This window comes from Schistocerca cancellata, chromosome 1, assembly GCF_023864275.1.
Source record: "Schistocerca cancellata isolate TAMUIC-IGC-003103 chromosome 1, iqSchCanc2.1, whole genome shotgun sequence".
NCBI classification, from domain to species: Eukaryota; Metazoa; Arthropoda; class Insecta; order Orthoptera; family Acrididae; genus Schistocerca; species Schistocerca cancellata.
The window spans coordinates 480,380,878-480,388,694 of NC_064626.1; the positions used below are offsets into that span (position 1 = coordinate 480,380,878).

A 7,817-nucleotide genomic window follows, 5' to 3' on the forward strand; every position below is an offset into this window, starting at 1 on the left:
GCGGCCCTCCTGCTTCACCGTATCGCCACTTTGCGTGAAACTGACCCAGGTGGGACAACAGCGATTCTTTTCGACCGTTATCGCCCACAATCGGCGTGTGCACCAGTATGTTTGACACATATTCCGTTCCAGATGACGACAGTCAAGGACTATTACCTCAACCAAAGTTATGTCCTAACAGTTGCCACTGACAAGGCGCGCACGTCGAAGCGCCTTTACCAGGCACTTCGAGGCCAGGCCGCACAGCATAAATTGGAGGACTGACGACCGTCGGTCATCTGGCACCAAGCTTGGGCTAATATCAACAACCCCGCCCTTCCCACGGAAGTTTCAGCGCTATGGTATCGAGTCATAAACAATTTAATACCCACTAATCATCGTCTGGCGGCCATCCGCCTACGGCCCTCGGCTGCTTGCGGCCCATGTGGTGACGTAGACACCAGAGAGCATCGTCTCTTATGTCCTCACGTCACAGAAGTGTGGGACCTTGCACGAGTGCTATTGGCGCTGATGGGTTGGACGACACCAGACAGTGTCAATCGACTGGTTCCTTACCCCTGATATTCAGACCAACCCCCGAACACGATGTAACTCAATGGTGTGGCTCTTGGGCCACACCATTTTCACGATCTATGACCTTTCCCTCACCGATGCTGTCACTTTCATGGACTACCTTTGGAGTCAGCATCGCCTGGCGGAATCTGACCGGAAAAATACCATTACCTTTGCAAGATTTCTGAAAGTTGCAATGGGTCATGGTTATCAAAAGGTGTTCCGAGTTGACTAACGCACCTCGTCCAGGAATTACCTGAGTTTACCCCTGGACCTTTGTCACTCTGACTCTCAAACCACCCTTGCCTTGCCTATACCCAAGATTTGACATTGGCCTTCTGGGCATCACTCGAGTAGACTGTTCTATGATACTGATACTCTGGCAATTGCTAACATGGAAATTGTCTGAACCTTGTATGCACATTATTGGAAAATTAGAAAACACGTAATCAATCTTGGAGGATTATTCCTTCGTTAACTCTTTAGGCGATGTGGTTATCTCGCCAATTTCGTTTACATTTGTGTGTGCTGCCATCACTCTTTCTTAATTTTCCTTCATTTCTGTTTTTATTTCTTTTTTAGTTTTTTAAACTCATCACTTGCTTCACACCTGCAGAGAGGTGTCTTTCTGTGTAGTGTGTCGTCGCCCCCTGAGGCGTAGCAGAGTATGCCTCCGCTTTTATTTTCGGTTTATGGCAATAAGTCTTGCTACACACAGCACCGTGCTTCACGTGCTGCGTCGACGCTCGAGGATGGCGGCATTTTTGGAGAGGAAATGGTAGGGCTATAGCGGAGGTAGGAGGCGCATTTAAAAAAAAGAAAAAAGTGAAGTATCTGTTCTTATAAGATTAACATCTGATACGTCATGCATCGCAGGACCAGAATATTAAACTCATTTTTGGCTCATGACGGAGTGCTAGGGGCTTGCTCCACCTCTGTCGCGGGTAGGCACGGCATTGCAGTATCGCCGGGATCGGCCCACATAAAATTAATTAAAACAGCCTCAAATGGGTTAATATTCTGCAATGATCAGATATTCCGCTGGTAGCAAAACTTGTAGTTGTCGATGTGCCCAGTAGTTAGTTGCTTACACACCATGTATTCTTTTAATTAATTTAAGATTATCGTAAGAATTTTTTTTTTTTGCATTTAGCCGCACCGCTCTTGCAGCCGCATTACACTAGGCTGGTAATTTATGGGGGCACAGAACGGTGCCTTCAGATGCCTCGTTGGCCTCACTGGCGGTAGCCAGTGATGAGTTCCACGTAAATGTCGCGGGACCACTTGATGGTGTCAGACACCATCAGCCGCCGCATCAGTTGGCAGCAGCGGCTAGCGATGCCTAGGTGCCGAAGCACTGCATCGTTCTGGCGGTCCCTCGCCCCCAGACTGCCAACAACCAGGGCGTCGACAGTGACGGAGTAGCCGCGAGCGGCTAATCCGCGCGCAACGTCGGCGTACTTTATCTGCTTTAGTTGCCTAGCGTTGTCGAGCGCGATCCGCCTATTCTCGAAGGGGATCGTCACATCGACGATGGTCACAGACTTCGCGGCCTCGTCAGTTACTACGAGGTCCGGACGCAGCCCACTGCTGTCCCCTATGACGGTTTGGTTGATCCTGATGTCAGGAACAGCAGTGTTTCCTCTTCTTGGCTGCCCAGCGACTGCTGTCGCGAGGCGGTTGAGGACCGCGTTGTGGCGATACTGCAGGGCTGCTGAGTGCACCATACACGAGTTGATCACGTGTGGGAGCGTCTCGTTGTTGTGGCCACAGCGTCGGCAGGCTTTGTTGTTGTCTTTTGCCCGCCCATCAAAGCGGCGACAACTGGTCAGAGGCACGACTCCGAGCCTGGCGCGATGGATAAAGCGCCAGTCTGCGAAGCGGGTATATTTGCCTCCGGCTATGAAGTGGTTGGACGCTGTGGACTCCCTGGTGCACTCGAACACCTTCCCCTGGTCAGGTTTCCTGAGTAGGAGGTTGCGCAGGCGCTGCCTCAGACACTCGCGGAGCGTCCGCGAGAGAAGACGTTTGGCGCCCCCCTCCCACCCGGACATGCTCGACGCCAGTGTTGACGGTGCGTCCCACGCTGTCATCATCGTGTTGCGGTCCATCGCCGCCATCATCGAGGTGTCGTGTAGTCACAGGCGCCGTCCCCTCCGTGGCCGGCTGCGTCACCCCTCCGATGCCGCCGTGTTCCGCGTTGTCAGCGATGGCGGGCTGGCCGCCGACCTCCACCTGCAACTCAGAAAGCAGTTCACTCCAGCGCCAGGTGACGCCACGCGGCGCTAGGCGCCTTGTGGCGTTCCTGACGCGTGTCCACAGTGACTGAATGTCGCCTCCGTCTCTTGCGAGGTCGCCCTCAGTGCTGCCGCTAAGGTAGGTGGCCAAGTCGGATCGACTCGGCTCCCTCCCCAGCCGGCGGCGCGCGGCCGTGGATAGTGGCCCAGGCGATGTCTCGGACGGTGGCGTCGTCGCAGTGCAGCATGCGGAAGCCGTGGACGATCGTCGAGATGTCCGCAGCGTCCGCGAGCGGCGTCAGGCCGCATCCTCCCTCTCCCAGCGCGAGGTACAGCTGTTCAGTGGACGCGCGCTGTGGAAGGAAGAGCCATGATTTGACAGCCGCTTTCACTGCCTTGCCGAGTGCAGATAGCGGCCCCTTGCGGACCGCCCCGCCCCGCATGACAGTCAAGCCTGGGGAGGAGGAAGACACGCACGGCGTCGATCTTCTGCCAGGGAGCCAGCAGGGAAGCGTCCAGGAGCTGCAAGTCGCGTCGAATTGCCGCGATCGCATCCGTTGGCGTCTGCGATACTTTGTAGCCGGTGGGAACGCCAAGATGGAGGTAGGCGTCACCCGCACCGAGTACGGCTGGTTCTCCCCCTTGCAGGGCGAATACCGAGCCTAATGTCTCCCGACGGCGGATGTGAAGCGTGGCACACTTCGACGGCTTGAAGGTAAGCCCGGCCCACGTTGGCGCCTCACCCACAACATTGAGGAGCGTCTGCATCGCCTCTGAATCCCGCGCCAGAAGCACGATATCGTCCGCATACGCCAGTGCACTCACACTGACGCCGCAAAGCGGAATACCACACTCATTTCTGAGCGAGGTTGCGGCGCGAAGTACCGGCTCGAGCGCGAGATTAAAGACGATGGGCGACAGTGGACAGCCCTGCTTGACCCCCGCCTGGATCTCTATCTCCTCCGTTTGTCCGTCAGATGTACGGACGCGGGTGGAGCAACCGTTGTACATGTCGGCAATTAGATGATGCAATTGCTCGGGCAGTCCCATCCTGCTCAGTACTCCAAGGAGGTGAGCGTGAGGCACTGAACCGAAAGCATTCGCCAGATCAAGCCAAGCAAAGCATGCTTGGCCTCCCCTGCGCCTTGCATCATCAATTGCCGTCTGCGCAATGAAGTTGTGCTCATAGCAGCCTTCAAACGTACGGAAGCCCTTCTGTTCTGGGGAGAGCAGGTTCAAACGCTCTGCCCAGAGGGAAGTGCGGTCCGCAACGATTGCAGCAAAGAGCTTAGAGACAGTAGAGCTCAATGCTAGAGGCCGCCAGTTTGTCACGTCCGAGACGTCCCCTTTCTTGTGGATGAGGACGGTAGTGGATATTTTCCACTGCACCGGAGTCTTCCGCTCATTCCAGCAGCGCGAGAAGATACTAGCTAGCACGTGGCAGCCAGGATCCCCACGTCGCAAGTCCGAGTAGGTGACTCCGTCTGCACCAGGAGCAGTGTTGCTCGCCTTCTGGAGCCGCTGTTGCACCTCTGAAGGGGTGATCGGCAGCAGGACCTCCTCGCTGACATCAGGAGGCGTGGTGGCGGCAAAGTCCGGGACAGCAGCTGGTGCATCTGTAACAGAAAAGTCAGGTTTAGTATAGATCTTCTTAAAGTGCTCCGTGAGCACGCTGCCATCGATTTGGCAGTACGGCGACGTCTCGCCAAGGACGCGCTGCATCGCCTTGCGCCGATCCGCGCGGGACAGCTTCTGAATCTCAGAAGCTGCATTCGCGTCGTACCGACGCTCGGCGGCCGCTGCGCGCCGTGCGCCACGTCCACCGCGCTGCCCACCGCGGCCGCGTGTAGGGGCAGGGGGAGGGGGATTGGCAGCAGCGTCGGCGCGGCCCTGGCCGCGGTGCGCTGCTGCTGGTGGCCCGTCCTGTCGATCTCCGGCTGCCTGGCGTTGTGGCTTCGTCTCGGCGATCTCGGAGATGAAGTCCTCGACGACCGCGACGAATGCGTCCCACGGTTGGTTGTGGACGCTCTCCAGGGCCGCCAGCCAGCGCCGCTGCCTCTCCGTTAGCCGAGCGTCGGCCGGGGGAGGGTGGGCGGAGTTGCCTCGGTTGCGCCCTGTTCGGAGGGTACAGGAGGGTTGGTAGAGTTCGGTGTAGGACGGGAGTTTTGCGGCGGGAGGTTAGGACTGGGCCGGTTGTTACGGCGTCGGCGTCTCCTCTTCTTGCTGCCAGTTCTCGGAGACAGACGCATCTGCAGTCCCTCCGTTCACGTCGCGCCGCTCCGTCGTCTGCATCGGTGGCATTGCCGTGCTGCCATCTGGCGTGGGCCGCGCAGTGCTGTTCTTAGTCGCCGCGCCGGTGACAGGTGGCGCAGCGGTGGCCGTTGCAGCTTGCGCCGGCCTGGCGCTCGGGTCGGGCGCACCGCGGCTGTTGTTCGCCGCGCCGCCAACAGATGGCCCAGCGGTCGCCCGCGCCCTGCCGCCTGCGCCCTGCCGCCTGCGCCGGCCGCCCAGGCGCGTTGGCTCGCGCCGGGCTGCTGCTACGCGGACTAGTTGGTATAATGCGCCGTCGGTCTGGAGGCGGTGGTCTGCGTCCTGCAGCACGGCGTCTGTCCCTCCGTGGGGTGACTACGTGCCACTCATTGTCTGGAACAGAGGCTGTTTGTTTAGTAACAACACTCCCTGCCTTAGCGGAAGAGGAGTGACGGGCGTCACTCGACGCAGCCGCCGGCAGGGCAGAGGAAACGCGGCGCGTGTACGTCTGCGACCGCACAAGCACCACACCGCCCGGTGCATCCGTCGAGCGCGCTGCCCTTGGTGCGTCAATCGGCGGCGCGGCTGCGCCGTGAATGACAGCACCACCGGTCGCGGCGAGCGAGGCAGCCTGCCTGCCACTGTCCACCCACATCGCAGGGCCACTTGTCGGCGGCGTAGCGAAAGCGGGCGGCAGTCCCAGGCCGGTACCCACACTCACGACAGATGGCGGGCGGGAAGCGCCTGCGTTAGCCGCACGACGTGGCCAGCGTACGCCACTGGGCGCTGTGACCGGCGCGGGCAGCGGCGATCCGCGGCCTCTGCCTGACACTGCGCCACCGGCCGGAGCGACGCGTTCGGCGGCAGGCGTCGGCAGCGTGCTGCCTTCACCTCCCGAACTAGCGCTCAGCTCTCGTGGCGACGCGGTTGACGTCGCAGAGCGTATCGGCATGGGGATGCCAGACCTCCTCGGCGTGCGCACACACAGTACGCACGACGCGGGGTAGCAACCATCGCCGTCCTGGGTGTCACAGACGCCTTCACACTCACATAGGGTGAGGGCAAGGCAGCCTGTGATCCCACCGCGCTGCTGCGGGTCAGGACCGCCGCGTAAGTTAATCCTAAGTCCAGCCGGTCTGTCCTACTAGCTTCGGGAACCGGACTGGGCTGTGGCCATAGCCCCTCTCTATTATCTAAGGCTAGGCGGCCTGTGGTACTAACTTCCCGGGCCGCTTTCGCCTGTGGCTTTCGCCCAGCACTAACTAAGGACGAAGGGCCTGTCCTACTAACTTCGGGGGCCCTCGCCTGTGACCTCCCGCCGGTGACCTCTCTGGGTGCCCCAGAGAGCCAGGCACGGCATCGTGTCCCATACTCACCCTCCCCCGACTGGCAGCGCCGGGGGTGGCGGACTCTGCATTGCAGAGCCGCTGGTGTAGATGCAGCGTCTTCAGCCGCGGGTCGCGTCGGCCGCAATACTGACACTCGAAAACGGGAACCGTTTCCGGGTTGTGCAGCCTCCTGTAGTGGCGGAGAAGGGCCGAGTGGTCCTTGTACTCGCCAAAAGTTGGCCTCCCAGCAGCCTTGGTGACGAAGCAGATCCGGCAGCGTCACCACGAGCTCCATCGTTCAGGTCGCGGACCTGAAACAGGGAAATAAGCGCGACCGCTTCCCGGTGCGGAAATCAGTCCATATGAGCTCTCATTAAGCTGATAGGAACAGATTTACGAAGTATAAAATTTAAGAAAGAATATGCATGACTCTATACAAAGGTAGTTTTACAAGTTTATTAAGTTTAACTAAAATTAAGGAAAACGGTTCTAACCGTACTTCAGTATTGTATTGCTATTCTAGTTCGTGGGTTAAGCCCACTACTTAAATATTGAGAGGCCGCGTTAGGCGCGGTTACGTAAGTATGTCATCCTTAAGAATATTCTCGCGGTAGGCGCGGCCTTACTTATGTCAGACCAGGGGTAAGTTGGACCTAATTTAGGAGCTATTTTATTTTTATTCCATTCATCTCCATGCCCTGACAGCACACTGCACATGCACGGCTGCCAGCGGCTGGTGTGCCACACACGCAGGCGGGTCACACACAGCCGGACTTCTCCCCTCTGTCCGCCTTGCGGCGGACGTCACTGGGGTGTCGTGGCAGGAGGGCGTTGCTTCCCACGCTGGCTGGAGACTGCCGGGCAGTAGGCACACGTTTGGCGCCGCCTAGCACCACGCCAACCGAGGTGGGGGCCATATTCGGCGGACACCACGGAGGAAGGGGCACCAGGCAGCACCGCACGCACGGCTGCTGACTCGGCACTGCTGCAGGGCGGCGCGAAGATCGTGTAGCGCCGCAGGTCCCGCGTCGTGGAGGAGAATCTCGACACCGACGTCACGAAGGCACCGACCTCGAAGTTCTCCGACGACTGCAGTCTCGAGGGTCTCGCAGCCTGACGTCAGAGCATGCCACAGTCTAGGGGGACACATACTGGCGGTAGCCAGTGATGTGTTCCACGTAAATGTCGCGGGACCACTTGATGGTGTCACACCATCAGCCGCCGCATCAGTTGGCAGTAGCGGCTAGCGATGCCTAGGTGCCGAAGCACTGCATCGTTCTGGCGGTCCCACGCCCCCAGACTGCCAACAACCAGGGCGTCGACAGTGACGGAGTAGCCGCGAGCAGCTAATCCGCGCGCAACGTCGGCGTCCTTTTTTTTTTAAAAAAAAAAACTTCTTTTCATAATAGTTATACAATAATGACCCACCAAGTTATTGTTTAGTGGGTCC

General features: G+C 58.7%; 1 non-coding gene across 1 annotated transcript; it reads left to right on the top strand.

Annotated features, from left to right (window-relative positions):
- Positions 1-1,353: 1,353 nt before the first annotated feature.
- LOC126096427 (U2 spliceosomal RNA) lies at positions 1,354-1,539 on the top strand. Its single transcript, XR_007522052.1, has one exon. It is a non-coding gene; the product is annotated as a U2 spliceosomal RNA (small nuclear RNA).
- Positions 1,540-7,817: the final 6,278 nt, after the last annotated feature.